The sequence below is a fragment of the Ailuropoda melanoleuca genome, chromosome 2 (genome assembly GCF_002007445.2).
Source record: "Ailuropoda melanoleuca isolate Jingjing chromosome 2, ASM200744v2, whole genome shotgun sequence".
Classification (NCBI taxonomy): domain Eukaryota; kingdom Metazoa; phylum Chordata; class Mammalia; order Carnivora; family Ursidae; genus Ailuropoda; species Ailuropoda melanoleuca.
In genome coordinates, this window is record NC_048219.1 from 29,222,810 (window position 1) to 29,242,829 (window position 20,020).

The following is a 20,020-nucleotide window of genomic DNA, read 5'->3' on the forward strand; positions in this document are numbered from 1 at the left end:
TTTAGGATAACTCGTGCTGGATGGATAGTAGGTGCTTAACAGACACACATGCTCAGGTAGACGTGTCTACACAGCTGGCAGTTAGGAGAGTGAGCTGTGGAATTAATCTGCTTACATCTGAATCCAAGCTTTGCAACATTTTAGCTGTGGAATCTTGGGAAAGTTAATTAACCTTTCTGGGCCTCCATTTCATCAACTGGAAAATAAGGATGAGAGTAAAAATTACTTCCCAGAATGACTGTGAGTCCAGGGAAATAAATGGAAGTCAAGTACTAGCAGGGTACCCAGCCCTGGCACATGATAAGCACTCAAAAAAAATTTTTTTGTCTTTCCTTTTTTTCTTTTTTTTGGTTGGGAGAAAAAGGAATTAAAGTGCCTTAAAAAGAGGGAAAGGCAAAATGTACAGTTCGGCACTTAGCTCTCCACTCAGGCAGACGTTACCACCAAATTCTGGAAGGAAGGGTGCTGTGGGGAGCCCGGACCCCATGGCTTGCCTATTCTCGTTCTATGTGAACACTTAGGCCTTTCTTCCCCCACCTAGATAAGCACCTCCAAGGAAGGGCCTGTGTCCTGCTGGTTTTTGGTCAGCCCTCGGGTCCCTGACACGTGACTGGCAGGAAACTTCTGCACAGTCAATATTTACAAAATTAATTGAACAAATTAATTTATCTCTCCTGCCTCTGTGCATTCCAGATATCAGGAAGAAGCAGGCTGCACAAAGAAAGCCCTCTAAAGGGGCCTGTCTCTTTTCAGCTACAGTCATATTTGCAAAGGGAGTTGGCGTCCCCACGCATGCCAGAGCGCCAGCCCACCGACGCGGCTGTTTGCTGCTACAAAGTAGAGGCACTTCCTCGTGGGGGCCCTGTGGGCCCTGTCCCGGTTGGGGGGGGGGATGAGCAGCATCAAGGCCACCCAAGTGCCCAGGTTGCGGGAGTCCCCATGCCCGCTGAGGGGCAGGCAGCAAGGAGGGGAGAACCAAGGGGCAAGTGGCTCCCACCAAAACCCCAAAAGAAAGCCCAGAGGCAGTAAGGAGCAAGGGCACGTTTTATTTTTAGCCACAAATAATGGAAAGTTACTCCCGGAATGGTGCAAATTCTGCCTCATCACCGTCCGTCCCTTTCCAGGAGGCAGGGGGAGAGAGGAATTTCTGCAGCTCTCTCTGAGGTGGAGAGGAAGGACACAGAAAAAGGCGAAACCAGGTGGGCAAGGAAAGGGGGTCTCTGCGAACCAGCAGTCCCCCCAGCACAGATGGCCGGCAGCCGTGGAGCCTCCTGCTGTAAGTCGCTACGCCTCCACTGGCTAGCAGGAGGCAGGGTCCCCATCAGAGCCAATCCAAGAACTGGGGCTGTCACTGCTGGGAGGCACGGGGCTGTGCCATCAGAAGGACCCGAGTTCCGATGCCATCTCTGCTGCACTGGGAAGTAAGCAACCAAGTTCACTGGGCCTCCGTTCCTCCTCCACAAATGGTGCCTCCCCAACGGAGCTGCTACAAACACGGAGCAGAGGAAATGACGCCTGGCACTGGGTGCCTGATTCACGGTCCTTTAATGACTAAACTGGGGCCCAAATCAAGGTCTTCAGAGGCTGTGTGATCTTGGTCCTTCCTGTTCTCCGGGCTCCTTGTCTTTTCACCCACTAAGGGAACAGGTTGGCCGGGACAAGCTTCGAGATGCACGAGCTCCGGGAGGCTGTATACCCTGGCCTATGGGGTTATGGGCAGAAGTGTCCCTGTTTCAAGTGTTAGGGGCTCCACTCTGAAGCCATATCCTGACCTCGAAGTGGGCCCGTGCCTCTAGAAACATTAGGAAATCAGTGAATTCTGCTCTCCAATGTTTGTTCCCTCCATTCTCATGCAAACTGCATCCATGGGCCAAACAGAAAAGACCCTGACCTGCCATCTATCCCCTCCACCAGGGTTTGCTACTCCCTTTACTGTGCCATGCTGGGCAAACAGGACAGACCAGGACATGCTGGGCAAACAGGACAGACCAGGACAGACGGGTCCCTGCCTTCCCCAAGCTTAATTGCTAAATGCTGTAAAAGGTAAGTTAATTCTTTTATTGTGTTGTGGTCAGAACTACAAAAAAGAAGTACTGAGAGCCTTGGGGGTCTATAACAAGAGGCCTGACCCACGGAGGATTAGGAAGTACCCTTGGGGCTGAGATATGAAGGATGGGCTGGTGCTAAATTAGAGACCAGGGGTCGAGCGAAGGGAGGGACACACCTTCTAGGCAGGGAACAGCGCTTGTGAGAAACCAAGAGAAGGCCAGGGTGACTTAAGGGCAAAAAAAAGAGACCAAACTGCCCAAGCTGGGGCAGGCCAGGCAGGTTTTCACCCATGGATTGCCGCCATACTCTATGGGAGGCCTCCTCCATCCCCCACCCAACCCCCAGAGGCAGTTTTCTGGAACCTCTGGCTTTGGGTAAAGTTTCCTGCACATACTGAGCCGGGGAGATAGAGATAACCCAGGCATAGCAGCGCAGGACAGTCTCGGGGTCCAGAATCTAAGCATGGCCTCCTGACCTGGAGCTGGCCCACCCATCAAGAAGGACCCTCCTCAAACACAATTTTAGTTTTTCTAAGGTTTTGATCTATCCCTGCCTCCCACTCCCACTTGTTTGCCTTGTCTTATTTTTATTTATTTATTTTTAAACTGGGGCCTGCTTACGGTCAAGTTACTGCATTTTTAAAAAGAAAGCCTCGAATGTGCTGCGGCCCCCCCTCAGAGGAGATGGGTGGATCGATAGCCCTCTCGGCGTTCTGCCTCCACCGCCAGCAGCCAGCAGGGTGGGGCGCCAGGCCTACCCCTCCCTGTCCTCACTCCCTGCCGCTGCCAGGCAAGGTCTCCCACACCCTGCCCTGTACCACCTACAGAGTTGAACCCCCGAAGCAGAAGGACAGACCCAGGGAAGCGAGAGGACACTGGACAGTCGAAAGACTCACGTTCTAACGTCAGCGCAGCCTTGAAATCCCAGACAAGACACTTAACCTTCCTGTACCTCAGTTTGCTTAACTAAAATGTGGGAATCAGTCTAAAAACTGAGTGAAGTAATGGGAAAAGGGATCTGGGCTGCTGCTGACCGGAAACTCCCAAGGACCCCGATCCTGTCCCTCAGGTGCCAGGTCCCCCAACCAGGCAGAATGTGCTCTGGGTGGAGGTGCAGAGCCACCCTGCTGTCACAGATCCTCCTTGCCCACCTCCCCTCCCCCCTCCCCCCCGGTGCGCTGCCATGCTTTGAGCTCCTTCAAGTGAAAACCCTCCCTATGCCGACAGATGGGAAGTCCTAAAATACAGCGTATGGATCATGTTTCGTGACTAGCAAAACACGCCAGCCGGGACACTTTGAGAACCCGGCCGGTTTTCAGGAACAGGATTTTACACATTTCCCAGGATTGGCGGATCTCTGCTCGCCTCCACCCACCCGCAAGCTCTGGAGCCCGGATCCTGCATCAGGGAGATACTCAGGACAGGTGGGGACCTGCAGGGGAGGGGAAGCCCCACAACCAACAGGTGGTGGTGCCTAACCCCCCCCCGTGGCTTTTGTCATTACCATTTACTGAGCACCTACTACATTCCTTGGGGCAAATCCGGTGTGTGGCACGTGCTCTCAAGCCACACTGTCCTGCTGCAGTCCCGACTCTGACTCTAACGCTCTGGCCCTGGGCTCGTTATTTCCCCTGAGTTGCGGTTTTCTCATCTGTGAAATGGGGCCAGGAGTACCTTCCCCTCTCTGGGTCGCAGGGAAGGGTGGGTGCACAGCCTAACGTGAGCTGCTACTAACAACCACAGTCACTATCGCAACAGCATAACTGTCCTGTGGCTATCACTGCACCCATCTTACGGAAGACAAAATGGGCACCACAAGGCCATGCCAGCCAAGGGCACACCCAGAGGCAGAGGGGCCTGCCTCTCCCTCATGGGCCGCTGGGAAGGGCTTCAAAGGGTCCTCAAATCCCTGGACCTAGTGGTTTGTACATGTGAACATGCCCTGTTTGGAGAGGACAGCTCATCAGTCTTGCGGGGATCTGTGGGCCCGTGAAGGTTAGCGCCATATCCCATACTGGACACACACGGTGTTCCCCCTGGCAGAGCAGTCCTGGACTCTAAGACTTGGGAGCAAGGATTACACCCCGTTCCCCTCTCCCCAAGGGAAAAAAATTGGTTCTTGGTAACATGGGTTACAAAGAGCTCTTGGCTGCGGGAAGGAAGGCCACAGGCGATGAGTACACGTGTGGGCAAGCCTCCTGGAAGGGAAACCACGTGCAGCACAGGTTCTAGAATCTCAGAAGAACACATGCAACTTAGCAAACTGAGGCAGGTGGTCTGTACCTCCCAAGAAGAGAAGACCAGAGGGGAAGGAGGGAGACCGTGGCAAGGAGCCAGGCAGACAACGGCGGCTGAGGAGGCACATGGAGGAGAGGGTGCTGGCCACGAGGCAACTATGGTTGGACGGCTGGGCTCAAGCAGCCAAGTGGACTGATACCACCCCACCGCACCTGACCTCCTACAGGCAGGGACATGTTCAGACAGTAAGTCCTACCAGCAAGGTACAAATAAGGGTATTACCAATATTAATCTCTGGATAGTGGAAGTGCCAGAATTTTATCTAATTTCCTTCACAATGAACATACATCCACCATATTGCTTGCAAGTGAGACATGAAACTAATTCACAGAGCTACCTGTGTGAAGCCCATCATCAGTCTCGGCATCAGGAGTATTGGCAGAAATGGACTCTTGAGGGCCCCCTCTGGGAATGGGGGATCCAAGCCACTCCCAGGAGAGCCATCACTCTGGAGGTAGAGTGGGGAGACTAAAAGTCCATCCTAGATACTTCCTTGGATCCCCTGGGGTTTGGTCATTTAGGGACATACGATTGTCCTCCTGTACTGACTGGTAGAAAGGCGCTGCGTCTTCTGGACTCAACATGTTTTGTATCTTCAGAGTGGCGAAGGCCTTGTAAGAGGTGAACAAATTGGGGGAAATGCCTAATTAATTTTCTTCTCTTTTTCTAGCGGGGGTGGGGGGTTGGGGGACGAGAAGAGAGGAAGGACGGCGGAGAGCACCAAGTCCCACCACATTCCGCCACCGCCAAAGCCCTCGCCGCCTGCAGACAGCGCTCTAAAGGCTACAGGCGCATGGTTGTAAATTTCATTTGGCGTGTGTGGTTTTTAGTGGCAGCGTTTTGAGGATACATATAATCCTGACTTCCTATTTACATTACATTGGTTTTCACCAACACAATAGCTACAAATGCTTTCTGCTCCACTCTTGTCATCTGTGTGGAAATCCTTCTCAGACACTGGGAGACTGTAAAGTCGTGGGAAGACTTCTCCTGCGTGGCGAGCAGACTAATCTCAATTCTCTAGCTGCTCCTACAGGCAACTCCCGGGAGGGAAGAAAAGGGGCTGGCCCGACGTATAAGCCACTAACCCACACCTGGCTTTACGTTTCTCCACAACAAAACACAGGAGCCCCTATTAAGAACCATCCCTACTGACATGACACAGTGTTTGCCCTTCCAAGAAAACAGGTCCCAGCTCCCACGGCTGCCTGGAACAGACCCCAAGAAGCACACTTCAGAAACCTTCTAAGTCCTGCCCTCACTCGGAAGAAGGAAACTGAGCACTAAAAGAACCTCCAGATTCAGGGGTTCCCAACCCCCTTCCCCATCACCTTCTTCCAGAGGGCAGGGAGAGGAAATCCGGGCTGGATCCAGGTGGCCTCAAAATTGATAGGGCAGAAAGGAAAAAGCCTGTCTGCATTTCTCAGGTCATCCCTGAAGTATGTGCATATAAAAGCCTGGCCTCCACAGAAGCTTCTCACTGTAAAGGCCACACAGTCGCTCCCCTCTGAGCAAGGCCAAGCCCAGAATTTGGCATGTGCAGGGTTCCTGACATGAATATCCTGGACTGATTGAAATTACAGAACCAATTAGGGTCTTTAAGGCCCCTTTAAACCAGAGTTTGCACATGCTCTCTGGATATGGGGCCAGCACGATCATCCTGTGCTGTGGGCTGAGGTGTGTCCCTCTGAAAGATCCATTCAAGTCCTAACCCTGGTACCTGTAAATGTGACCTTATTTGGAAACAGACCTTTGAGGATGCAGTCAAGTTAAGATGAGGTCATACTGGAATAGGGTGGGACCTAACCTGCGACTTATAAAATAAGTCCTTATAAAATAAGAGAAATGCGGGCCACGGACACACAGGGAGGACGCCATGTGATGGCAGAGGCAAGCCAAGGAACGCCAAAGACTACCGGCAATGCCAGAAGCTGGGAGAAAAGCACAGACAGAACAGATTCTCCTCTAGGGCCTTTGGGAGAACACGGCCCTGCCGACATCTCGACTTTGAACTTCAAACCTCCAGAACTGTGAAAAAATGAATTTCTGTTGTGGAAAGCCAGCCCATTTGTGGTAGTCTATTAGTGCGCAGGCCAGGAAATGAATCCATCCTGAATTCCTTCCAATCCTCCGACCTCCAACTACACTCTCACCTACCCCCTTCCTCCCTCTCTGCACTGTTCCCAATGCAGTGTTGTTATGTGACGCACCTTCACACATCCATGCAACCACCCCTGACCTTCCACCATCTGCTGGGACAGGTCAGAGTCCTGTCACAGTGACACAAGGTCATCCTTACTGGGTGGTGGACTCCGTGTTTTGTCTGCCAACTGAGCGCCGCCAAGGAGAATGAGGCAATGCGCAAGATATTAGGAAATGCAGAGATGTGGGGAAGCAGGTGGAAGGTGGGTGGAAATTAAGACACTTGGCAGAAAGAGAGAGAGAAAAGGAGAAAGTTCAAGAAGGACCCTGAAGGTCAAGGGCACAGACAAGACGGAAAGAAAGTGGACCTCATCTCCCCTGCCCGCCACGGCCAGCCACATGCTCACAACTCCCCCCTCCACCAGCTTGACGCCTGCCTGGAAACTGACTTCAATAGACCGCCAAGCAGGCTCACACCCGAGAGCTGACTACCCACAGAGCTGTTGCATTTTGAGCTTCCACAAAGAGAAAGCCAACCGGCTTCCATCTCGGGGCTAGGCTTTTATTTGCTTGGGATTTTCAATATCTAAAACTTGGTGTGGCCAAGTCAACGTTAGGGTGACCAAGATGCTGGCCAGGCAGACAAATGAGGTTAAAGGTTCCACGTGTTGCCTCACCTTTGCCAACGTAAGGAGCAGAGTCACCAGGGGTCCTGAGGCAGGCCACCTGGGTCCCAGTCTCACTCCCCTACGACACTCACAACTCAGATGGCAGCACCAACGTGCCTCAAGCAGCGAGGCCAGGGGACTGACAACAGTCGCTGGGAAAGCTGAGTAGCTGCTAAATGTCATTTCCACTTCTATGAAACCACCAGAAACAAAGGAATCCTCTGGCAGGGACAGTGGCAGTGATGAATGTAATACACAACTAGTTGGTTACAGACCACAACAGGACTTGCACCATCATCTTCCCAGGCTCTGGCACTCCCACTTAAAGCAATCCACAAAACGAAGCTGGACTCAAGGGACAGGTGCAAGCACTGGACAGGCAGCCTGCTGTCTTGTCGAGAACCTGGGCTGGGCTAGGAACCCACCTCCACAGCCTTCAAGCTGTATGCCATGCATCCGGCCAACAAGATTTATTGAGCACCTGCTATGTGCTCTCAGTGGCCTCACGTGCAAAACTGGGGTGACAATACCTGCCTTAATGAAGCTCTCCTGACGATGGAACGTGATGACAAATATAAAATACCCAGCACAATGTTGGGCATATTAAAAAGAGCCAGCATGGCGGCTTGGTGTTTTTTAACCTCTCTTCCCTCTACCCATTTCCACTTCGGGTTCAAACACCTTGGCAAGTGTCCTGAAGTGCATAACACGAACTGCCTTGAGACCCAAGGTCTCCAACAGTAGCATCCCCTAGAATGTCAGCCCCGCAAGGACAGGCAGGGTTAGCGTCCGTGCTGTTCCCTGCTGGACACCCAGCACCCACAACTGGCCAGACACACGACAAGCACTCGAATGTTAAAGGAACAAAGTAACTGCTGGGTGCCAGGTAACTAAGGCACCCACCGCTGCATGCAGAGGTATCAAAACTGTCATGACATACTGAACAAAGAACAGAAGTCTGAGGTTATAAACAAGGAATACTGCCCCCCACAGCCAGGGAAGGAAAGGGCCACAGGGACCCCCTGAATGAAGCCAAATTAAAGGAGGAAACCAGCACGGAGCTGCCTCTGGCTTCCGCCTTGGAAAAGCACACTGGCTCCTCTTGGAGCAAACAGATGAAGGTTAGTGACACCTTACTACTCGTCTTCATAAACTGAGGGCTGGGGGGGGGTGGTGTGCCATCACAGGAGACAGGTAGCCAACAAGGAAACAGGTATGGAAGGGCCAGAAAAACATCAAAATCATTGTTCTGCAGATCTCTTTTTCAAGAGATGGCTCCCACTTTGGTCAGGATTCACAAAAATGCTACTTTTTTTTTTTAAACCTCTCTCCCCTCTACCCAGTCCCACTTCCAGTTCCAGCACCCTGGCAAGTGTCCTGAAATGCATAACACAAACTGCTGGCCATCTGGAGCCCCCAGATCCAACACCCACCAAGGGTCCCTATAGCCGGGGCTGTTGGCTATCACTCCAACTCTCCTGCCCCAGATTAAACCTCACCAAACCCTAACCACCCAGCATCCTGAACTGGAAATGCCTTTACCATGCCACCCCTAAGGGCTGTGTCTCACCTGCGAGCCCCCCACCTGCGGCTACTGGGACCCACCAAGATCTAGGACTCGGGGGACATCTGTGTGGAAAGGCAGGACAGGAGAGGGGCATTTGGAAGACCTGGGGATCTGAAGGCCAAATCCCCGTCTCAGGCGTGTGACGGGAGGGCAGGCTGCTTCCCCTGCCCGAGCTCCAGTCCCGCCAGCCATAAAAATTGGCACACGATAGTAACAGTACCCCTCAACAAGGCTGTTGGAGAGGACTGAAGGGAATGGCTCCTAAACGGTCCTCTTTCAAAGTGAGACACAAATGCTGTTACTAGGTACCCTTTCTTACCACGGAAGAATGGACCAAAGTACATGCTAGAAAATGGGCCCACACACAAGGCAGCCCTTGCAAAGCAGAAGAGGTCCTGTTTTTCTCAAGCGATGAACAGGTCCAAGAAAGGCTGCCGCGCAATTTACAAGGGCCACAGCCAAGAGAGATTCAGACGCATATGGCCTTCAGACGGCTTTCTAAAACCGTGCACACCCTCGTTTGGCTGAGAACCTCAGCAGCAAGTAATTTTCTAATTGATTCATTAGCACTCCAATCACCTACTACTTAACATACAAAGGGCCCTGCTCCGGTCTCAACGCCTGAGCCAGGGACGCGCAGCCAGCCGGCCACTCGGCCACTCCGCCGCTCCGCCGCTCCGGAGCCCCCAGGTCAGCTGGGCCCAGGGACTGTGGAGAGAAGCCCAATGCCTAGGTCCTCCAGAAACCACACCGACCTGAGAAAAACACCCAGAGTCTGGAATCAGAGCCTACAGAGCTTCTTCGCTGATAGTTTTGTAACGAGAGCTTTTTGCCTAGAACATGATTACGCAAAGCTAAATGAACAAGAAGGAAAAGAGCCTGAGAGGAAATACACCTGTCCACTCCCCCACCCCCCCCAAAAGAAGTTAGCACAGTGTTCGTCCAGGTGGTGGAATGATGGGGTGACTTTTTCTTCCTTCTACTTTTCAAAATGAGCATGTATAGGACACGATTCCCTCAGTTTTCTCAGGTGTAAAGCCACAGCAATTACACCCAACTCCCAGTTACTGTAAGGACGAAATTAGATTATGTATGAATGAGCAGCGCCCACGAGCTGTGGGCACTGGACAGTGCGCCAGGCTTACCCACCAGCTCAGTGACTAGGGGGCCAAGATGCTTCTCAGGCCAAGAATCAAAGTTGCGCTCAGGGAGGTTGTAAATTACTCCTGTCACTTGTGAATTGTCAACTGTCGAAGCCACAAATGCTAAAAATTCACAGATCTCAAGGGTAAAGCTGTGATAACTTAAATATAAATTAAGTTTAAAAACAACCTTCCTTCATTGTTCCTTATCCCTTTGGCATGTGGGATACTCACGTAAGACAAGGTTCCTCAACAGATCAACCTAACAGGAAGGAACCTCCAGCAGATGCTAGAAGGAAATGGTCAGAAACTTCTCTGGGCCCTCAGGAGATTCAGGACCTGCTTGCTGCCTGTACACCTGGCTGTTGAGAAGTCCTCTAATGTAACGTGGCATTTTGCAAAGACTTCTGACTCACCCGAGCCTGGATCAGCATTCTCGACTCACTCAGGCAGCCAGCTAACCACCCAACCCACCCTCCCACCTACCTAACCGCCCATCAAAACATCTTTAAGTTTATTCTCCATAGCGAACTCCCAAGAAACAGTGGGAACTCTCAGCAAACTAACAGGCTTCCTTATTATGAAAGACAAAACATATCAAGCACCCTCCATCTGCACAGCCTTGGGCTAGACAGGGATCAAGGTATATAACGGCACCAAAGGCCTAGAGACACTAGTTTCCTCCTCAAAACCCAAAACTTCAGAACTGGCACTGGACACCTTAGGAAGCTTGAAGGAAACTGATTCAAGTCCTACTTGACCTAGCAAGAAGTAACTTGTTACCCCAGGAAGGGACATTCTCCAGAAATGCCAAATGGGTCCCAATTTCTTGGCTGATAGGTGTGGAGGGTTCCTCAAGGGACATTGTGAAAAGGAGTCAAACTTTTCCACAAAATATCCTGAGGGAACCTTTGTCAGAAACTGTCCCCACTGGGTCCGCCCACGCCACCCCCCACTTCCTATGAGGCTTCATCTCCTCTCCAAACCCCCACCTCCCTTCCCCTCACCTCCCACTCTCCAGAGAAGAAAGTCATCCATTTCATATCTTACTATGGCAACATTGACACAACAAGGCAAACCTAAAACGTGGGTGGCTATCCTGAGTCTCACCTCACTGGGCTCTGCAGCAGGAAGCAGCTGCATTTCACTCATCTTTCTGGCCATCCGAGCATCTACCATGATTGGCATTGTACTCACTACAATCATTACTGTTAATAGAAACACAAAGACAATGCAAAATTTGAGGAAATCCCCCCCCCATCTCAATCAACTGCTTTAAAATGTCAATATGGGGGTAAATTCTTTGCCATTTTTTTCCTACTCTAAAACAGAGGATGGTTAATGACAGAACCTCCACAAGACCTGTGAGGCTCAACTAGGAACATAACAAGCACAAAACCTACCCAATCCCACAGAACGTAAGCAGACTCTGAGGGGCATCACCTGAATGGCAAACCCGAGAACTATGGGAGAAAATGGGCACAGTCGGTCAGAGGGAAGAGCTGGCCCTGATGGTCATGTGTCGGTCACTCCATTCCCTACATGGCCCTTAGTTTCCTCATCTGTAAGGAAACCATTAAGGCTCTCCACGCACCCCGGCCGTGGGGAGGGCAGGCCTCTGAGGACTTCAGCCAGCTCTGGAGTGAATACGGTTTGTTTTATTTATTTTGCATCCAACGAGGCTTCAGCTATTAGAACACGGCACATCTATTCTTTCCATGGAAATCAGGGCCATTGTGAGAGAAAGAACTCTGGTCCAAAATCTAAGCCAAAGTGGGAAAGAGCAAAATCACCTCTACTTTTCTATCCTCGAGGTCCCAGAAATCTTCACCTCAACCCGCACACCCCCAGTCCACCCAGTGACTTACCCACTTACCTACACACACCCTTATGCATACACACAGCCCAACCCCAGCAGCTTCAACCCTGAAGATCTTTTCCTTTAGCTGTTCTGAAATGCTTCACTTGTAGAGGCCCTGAATACCTGCTACAGCCCCCCTACCCCAGAGCCAAGAAGATCTCTCCCTGTAGGAAAATTCGAGCTTAGAGGATCCAAGTGAACCACAAGTAGAATCAGAACCCAGTTCGGACTAACGTCTCCAGATTCCATGGAAGTCAGACAAAAGTGGGCAGGGTCCCGAGGCTGCCCCCTTGATGTGGCCTGGCCTGTCTCCCCCACAGTGCAGCCCAAAGGCAAGGATCTGAAATGTACTAAAATGCACTGATATGAACAAAATTATACCCAAGCCAGATAAACTAGGCAAAACCCTAAAGCCACCTCCTACAGTGACTGAAAAGCCAGTGCGAGGCCCAGAAGCACAGAGAGACTTCCCCAAGGTGCTGCCTCCATCCCCAGACCTGGACCGAGAAATGGTCGAGAGATGGAGGATGAGGAGGTCAATGCCAGTGTTTTACAGGCGGGACACTGTGGTGCAGATGGGACTGACTACCCAAAGCACACAGGGACCAGAAGCTGAGCTGGTTGCAGGCCCTTGGCTGCAGGTGGCACATCATGTGCCCTCCCAAGAGTACTCCCACATCCCAACACAGGGTCATACTGGCCAGCAATGGGAGAGCCTCGCATTCTACTGCCCCAAGCCGACCCTCTGAACCAGGAAGCTGAACCCCCAACCAGCGTGCCCTACTATCTATGGACTCTCCTGGTCTTATGAAGGTGCGTGTCCCTTTACCTCTGGCATCATTCTCACCCATCAAGACCCACATTCCAGCCCAAACTGCTCACACACCTGCCATACACACAGTAGATGGACAGCCTGACCAGGACCTGGTCCAGCGGGGGCAAGTCCTTGTCTGGGATCCAGAAGCCCCAGGAGTGGCTATGCCATGACCTCTGGTCCTCGGCTTCTGCACCTATGAAATGGGAACAGTGAGCCTCCGCAGCTGCCGGCTGGGCCTTTAACACACAGGACTCTCTGCACAGAGCTCACTCTCTCAATGGGGAGAAGGAGTGAGCCATATAAAATTCCCTCACAAATCCCAACCTCTCTAGAGGGAAGAAATTCAGAAAAGCAAGCAGCGCAGGAAGCCAACCAATTGGAAATCCCTTTGAACCAGGGCCCAGGCTAACACGGAACTCCGCACAGGACACAGTGCTTAGAAAAGCACGGCCTCTATGCCTGCCAGTTATCAGGCCCGTGGGTTTCTGGGCAATCACAGTCAAGGGGAAAAGACGAGTAACAGAGCAGACCCCTCTGAGAAAGGTGTCCTCAGTACAAGGTCACCCTAAAAGGAAGGCCCCTCACAGACTGGGAGCCTCTCTGGCCAGAAGAGTGGTATGACCTGCCCCTTCTCTGTGGGCCAACACATGCAACACCCAACAAATGGCAGCTGAGTGAATGAATGAAACTTAGCAGTCGGTCCCACTTCTCACTGCTCCGGGCACAGGGCTGGGAACACAGGAAACATGCAACTGCTGTGCTGAACTGAACTGAATTTCTGGACCACATCCACCTGGAGGTAAATACAAGAGGAGAGAGCCCAGTGCCGATACTGCAGTGGGGGTGGGATCTCCCCTCACCTTAAAGAGGCCCCCCAAAATTTAAGGATTCTTGTCCAACTAAAGAAGTTCCCTGAAAATCCTTCTAAAAAGCCAGTCCCTCTCAGGGCACTAGAAAACAGGATTGCGGTTACACGGTATGTTTTAAGAAGGCAGCTACTGTATGCGGGAAAGCGAACCCGAGTGCACAGCCTTCTCTCCCCACCCTCCTCTTTGTGCGAGGGGACAAGCCCCACATTCGGTTTCCTAGAACTCAGCTCCCTCTCCTCCGCCCACCCTGCCTGGCCAGACCCCCATTAACGCACTGCTAGTGCCATCAACACTGTTGTTTTGGAATGTGCCAGTAATTCTAGTGGCAGGAACAGCAAGCTTTAAGCTCAGCAGAGAAACCAGCTGGAAAGGCAGCCTCATGAAATAATGAAATGCCAAACCAACCCCTACATCTTCTCCAGTCTCTCAGGTCACCTACCAGATTAGAAGGCCTGTTGCTACGGCAACCATATCTTGCAAGTGCCGGCTGAACTTCCCCATAATATTTAACCCTTTAACTAGCTCAAGGAGGGTGGTGTGCCGGCGAGCCCAAACCCTGGAGAGTTGGCCGGCTCTGGCTTGTGCTTTCACAAATTAAACCAAGGATGGAGAAAAACAGTGGGCAGGGGGAAGGGCGAAGGTCCCACTTAAGCAAACAGACAAAACAGTAGAAAAGAAATGCAGCACACATCCACCTTCCCTTCCCACCGCCACCGCACCTTAAGACCACTGCGATAGGCGCCGTGCAGCAAACTTTTTGTGCACCTGGCAAGTCCTGCAAAGTGTGGGAGCCAGGGACAAGCCAGCAATAAACAAAGGCGAGATGGGACTGTGCCTGCCCCTCCCGGCCAGGCTCCATGCCCTCGCGCTGCAGACTATTGCCGGGCCCTTCTGTGGTAAGCAGAAGGCGGACAGGAGCCAGGCGGAGGGGGACAGATGGCCAGGCAAAGCACTGGCACTTTCCAGTTGTCTGAGAGGCGCCTGCTGCCAAACAAGCTCCCCCCTCCCTGCAGCCCCCCAGCCCCCCAACCCCTACACACACACACACACACACACACACACACACACACACACTTCCTGGAAACTGCGTGCAGGCTCCAAAGCACAGGGACGCCAGGCTGAGCTCAGGGGGCCAGTTTGTCCCTCCCCTGGTCCCGCCGCATCTACAAAACATCGGAGATGCTCAGGCAGGGGTGTCCACTCCCTCAACTGCCCAGGCCTCTCCATCTCTCCTTTCAGGGGGAAGTCTTCCACCCACCCCCAACCACTAAACCCTCTTTGTGTTCAACGACCAGAGTTCATGGGGTCCCTCAGGAATAAATCTTTAAAATGACTTTCCTCAGCCTCTCAGATTTGACAGGAGAAACTTAATAAAACCACACAGGGGCAGGAAAACGCCAGCCAGGCTTCAGCGCTGGGGGTGGGGGGAAGCCCCCTCACCTCACACCACACCGTCGGTGGGGGAGGACTTAGAGAAGAAAGGGACTAGGGCCCTGGGACCCAAAGGACAGGCCAGGCAGCAGCAGGGGGTGGCGGTGCTGCCCATGTCTCCCCAGAGTGCCTAGCACAGCGCCCCCCACCCCACCCCCACAGCAGACACGAGACCAATGAGGCCACTGTGTTGCGCACACACCACAGCCCTACTCCTGACGGAAGGCTGTGGATTCACTTAAAAAGTGGGGTGGGGGGGCACCTGGATGGCTCGGTCTGTTGAGCATCTGACTCTGATTTCAGCTCAGGTCATGATCTCAGCAACCTGAGATCAAGCCTCAGGTTGATGCTCGGGTCCATGCTCAGTGCAGGGTCTGCTTGGGATTCTCTCTCCCTCTACCCCTTGCCTGCATGCTCACATGGGCTGGTCCTCTCTCTCAAATAAATACATAGAATATTCAAAAAATAATAATAATAATAAAAAAAGAAAGTCAGATGGGGGCAGGATATGCCACATAGGAGTGGGCAGTGCTGCAGTAGGGCTTCTTAGAGAGCAGGAAGGGGATGCCTTGCCAGTGTCCTGACACTATTAGCAGAGAAAAAGGAGAAAATTCAACCCCACCCACCCCCGTCACCTTCCCCCCTCAACCACTGTCCAGCCAGCCTGGCCACCTCATCTCTTACCCATGCAGGGGGACACCTGGGAGGAAATCCAGTCCAGTGAATTAAAGCCCCAATGTTCTCTTTGCCACATAATTAACAAGACGCACCACAAACGGCACGGCGCCCAGAGAGGAGCGATGTCCACCCGTCACCCAGGCCTTTTGCACTCGGAGTGGTCAGTCAGTCAGGTTAAACAGAAGCCGAGGAAAGGCCGTGGGGTGGGGGGAGGCTAAGGGCAGGCCCCATCCCTGGGAAGAGGGAGGGCAGAGCTTCGGCTAGAGTTTTATTGTTGGGCTGCATGCACTGGCCACCATGATACCTGGGGGACACTTCCAGGAGCAGATGGGGAGGGACCCTTCAAGGGAGAACGCTCCAAAGCCAAGGCAGTTAGGCATTCAGTGCTTACAGAATACTTCCCATACCATCCGGACATGAGGGTGCCCTTACATTAGGGTTTCCTTTCCTAACCCACTCAGCGACTGGGCTGTGACCACACCACTATATCCCTCTGAGGTGTCCAGAATGGGGCAGGAGCTCCAAGAACATTTGGGACATAAAAAGGAATGGGCTTTTCCATTTTAGCCCCCTAGATGGGCTGGCTGCCACCTAGCTTATCCACTTTTTGGTCTCGTGTAACCAAATCCTTCGGTTCATTCAACAAATCCTTACTGAGCACTTACTATGTGCCAGGCACCATGCGTACAAACACAAAGACTAACACACCCATCTGCCCTCAAGGAGCATCTCTCATCTGGCAGTTACGCCCGGTACTCTGCCAGCTCTCCACCCCTGCCCTGTGCACGGCAGGCCCTTGGGATCTGACGGATACACTGTACTCTTGGACTCTCATCAGGTGTGCCCCTGAGGCTTGGCCAGCGTGCCCAGTTCAGGTGGAGAGAGAGGAAAGCAAGGGCAGGGCCTCAGGGTTTCTGCGCAAACCCCCGTACCTGTCGGCCAGGGCTAACCAGCCGGAAGCCTCCTTGACCGTTCCACAACTGTTAAACTAAAGGCCCTTCGTAGTGCTGCCACTCTAGCCTCACTCCAGGGTAGAGAGAGCACCAGGAAAAGAGACCAGCAGCCTGGCTTCCAGCCACGAAGGCGAACTTCACCTGCCATGTGACAGGAGAACGGGGACAAGCTGACTTCTACCCTCTGGGCCACAGTATCCCCTGCTGTGAACTGAGGAGGTTGTCCCGTCTTATCTCTGAAGACATCCTAATAAGCAACATTAGAACAGCACCATCCTGGCTGGACAGGGCTTTGGAACAAAGGACCCAGCGAAGACGATTCCAGGCAGAGTGGGCATCCCGCTACTGCGTCCCCACCCACGCTCTCAACAACACAGGGAAATTCTACCCACGGCTCTGAATAATAATAGAAGTAACATTTAGGTAAGGTTGGGGATTAAGCTAAACCTCACATAAGAGGCAGAGACGTTGGCATTTGGAAGCAGGAAACAGGCCTGGGAACGTACTTAATACCTACCACAGAGCAAAGCGGATCACGGCCAGCTCCTGACTCGAGAGCATCTTTGCCCCTGCCACACTTCTCCCTCTTGCCAGCTCCAGACACTTCGAGGGCGCCAGGCCAAAGAGTGGGGCTGGAGGTCAGTTCTGGAAGCCACATTTTCAGAAGAACACTGGCAAACCAGAAGCCAGGAGAAAAGCCTTCCGAAACAGAACAGGAGCTATTTTAAACGGAAACCCACTGGGGGAAGGCAGAGGAGTTTTAGGGGAAGAACAGAGAACATGAATGAGCTGCTATAATTAACCCCCCCCAAAAAGAAAGCGTAAGGAAGAGGGGAGTCTTTCTACTTGGTGGTGGTAATACCAGGAACAGAAACTAATTTTAATTGTCTAAAACTGAAATGTGCCAGCCCACAGGTAGTGTGTTCCCCATCACGGAAGGTGAAGACGACACTGGAGAGAAAACTTGGGCCAGGGAGGCTCTTGTGTTCAAAAGGGACAGTAGAGGTTAGTAACTGATAAAACACTGATGGGAGGGAAATGCAAAGGGGAGCATTCAGGCCTTTCATATTTTAAAGCTGACTTTCCTTATTAAAAAAAAAAAAAAAAAAAGGCGTAAGACTCCTAAGGGTCATGAAAATGTTCTTCTTGCCCCTCAGTAACCTGCAGAGGGCTTTTTATCAACAGAAAGTTTCCCTAGACATCCCTGGTCAAATTCCTCTGGGCTGCAGAGGTCACTGTTTTTCTGCCAAAGGCTGCTGGTGGTGACTGAGACACAGGATAAGAAAGAAAGTTCCATTATATTAACACTCAATGGTAAGGGTGCCTCAGTGGAGCACAGAATCAGAGAGCAGAAATGAGACAGGCCGGTGCTCATCCTTTTAGGGGGCGAAGCTGCCACGCTGGCATTGGGGGCACCAGCATCACCCAACCTGGCGTGCTGCCGGTAGATGGTGGGCCGCAGAGAGCAGTCAACACTCACCACCTACACGGAGACAATGTTCAGATCACAAACTGGGGATCACCAGGGAGTCAGAGCGGGGCCTCTGGTCGCCGACGGGTTTCAGTGAGAACCAAGCGTACTGTAATTGCTACTCCTTCCTTCAGGGCTTTGTTCACCTGCTGAATGCTTAGGACATAAAACAGTGCCCAGCACATAATGTGTGCTCAAGAAACACTTTTAGAAAGAATGGGTATTGAAAACATATAAGCAAAGTATCTTCTCCTTTAGTTTTGGAGTCAATTACATAACTTCTTTCCTCCTGCTGATTCACCTCTCTCCTTGTGTTCGGGCTCAAAATATTACACGAAAATTATTTTTGCACTCCCCGAATCTATGGTGGGATAAAGGAGCTGCCTAGAAGCTTAGGGTAAGAAGTTGTGGCATGGGAATATGGAACCCTCAATGTGAGCTCCACAACGGTAGGAATTTTTGTCTGTTTTGTTCGCTGCTTTATCTTCAATCATGTGGTAGAACGCTGGTACGCGGTATGCACTCAAAAACATCTAAAAAGCATCAGCGAACACATTCACTGTACCGTCTTGGCAAGTCACTTCTCTCTACAGGCCATCTTTTCTCAACTGTAGAATGATAATGCCAAAGGGCTCAGGGGTCCCCAAGCAGTTCTAATGTGCTCCAAAGTCTGTGATCCAGGGGAGCCGGCCTACAAATAGCTTTGATCAGAAGCCTGCCTGGGTCCTCCCCAAGAGCTCCCACAAGGGAGGAAGCTAGGAGGCAGTGTGGTGCCACAGAAAGCACACGGGCTCTAGAGCCCAAATGTTTAAATCCCAGCTCAGCTCCAGGTGCAGGACTTAAGGGATGTCACCAAACCTCCTAGAGTCTCCACTTCCTCGTCTGCAAAATGGGGGGGGGGGGCCCACGCCTAGCTACCCCTTCAGGTTGTAGCCTGGATGATAGACTAATGCATGTAAAAGCCCCTTGCGCAAGGTCACTACAGAGTGAGGTGACCCATGTCCCTTCCAGCTCTACATTTTACAAATATTTCTACCCTCAACGGGTGCCAATTTGGAACAGAGTATAATCAAGACCAGTTCACAAAATAATACTATTCAAAGATTCATGATCTGCACCTTGGCCTGTCCTAACTACAAAGATAAAAATGTTTATCTTATGCAGTTCATCTCGAGCTTTTTGCTCCCTTCTCAGAAGACGGGACAGAGGTTTAAAGAAAACGGGAAATATTTTGAAAACTGACCACCCCTCATAAGAAGACAAGAGCCCTCCTGAAGCTGCAATTCAACCCACACTGATGGCTGGCGAGGAATAAGCAGAGAAATGCTGCCCCCAATAGAGCAAGCCCTCCCAGGCCTCGGAGAGGAGGTAAGGAGCCGGCAGGCCCTCCTCCCCACAGCCCAGCCACCAGCAACACAAGCAACCGTAATCAGCGGTATATACCGACACAGCACCTATGAGCAGCAGAAGTGACAGCCCAAATCAAGACAAGTGACCTTACTAGACACACCGGACACATTCGGGCCCTCCACACCACTATGATACTGCTGGGCAATGTGTGTTATCATTCAAAGGTAAAAGGCCTCATTTTTAACTCTCCCGGACTGGTAGGCGTTGTCAAGCACCCCACCCACCCACCCAGGTTCACCTCTCCCTTCCTCACTAAATGAGGGTGCAACCAGAAGTTCTCCTGGAAAGAGACTGGGGGGCAGAATTAAAACAGCTCAGGAAAGAGGGGTGTAAGGCCTGGCAAAGTTTTCTTGCATGGCTTAAGGCAAAATTTAGAATTTACATCTTTTCATCCCCAGTCTGGCATCTTACTTGATGGCATCTTACCTTCACCTAGGTATTCACCTCCATGGTTAGGACAAGCAGAGGAGACCACAAATCCACACAGCCATACAAATAGTATCCTAGCAAGGGAAAAATCCCTCCCTTTTCTCCCGGGTCATTCACTTCCTCACCCTGGACCAGGAGCTCCCCGAGAGCCTGCTGGGTGGTCGCTGACAACACCAGACCCCCCTGGACCATCCCCGACACACGTAGGTGCTAGGTGCTCAATTAAGAACAAACTT

At 51.9% G+C, this 20,020-nt stretch overlaps 1 protein-coding gene and 1 long non-coding RNA gene across 2 annotated transcripts in view; one reads left to right on the forward strand and one right to left on the reverse strand.

Moving 5' to 3' along the window:
• The window catches only part of SSBP3 (single stranded DNA binding protein 3), a gene marked incomplete at its 5' end in the record, with an annotated part of 169,266 nt that overhangs the window by 109,479 nt on the left and 39,767 nt on the right, over positions 1-20,020 (reverse strand). The gene's annotated exons all lie outside the window — the stretch shown is intronic.
• LOC117800567 lies at positions 1,137-19,204 on the forward strand. Its single transcript, XR_004623114.1, has 3 exons — positions 1,137-1,276; positions 1,915-2,043; positions 19,110-19,204. It is a non-coding gene; the product is annotated as an uncharacterized LOC117800567 (long non-coding RNA).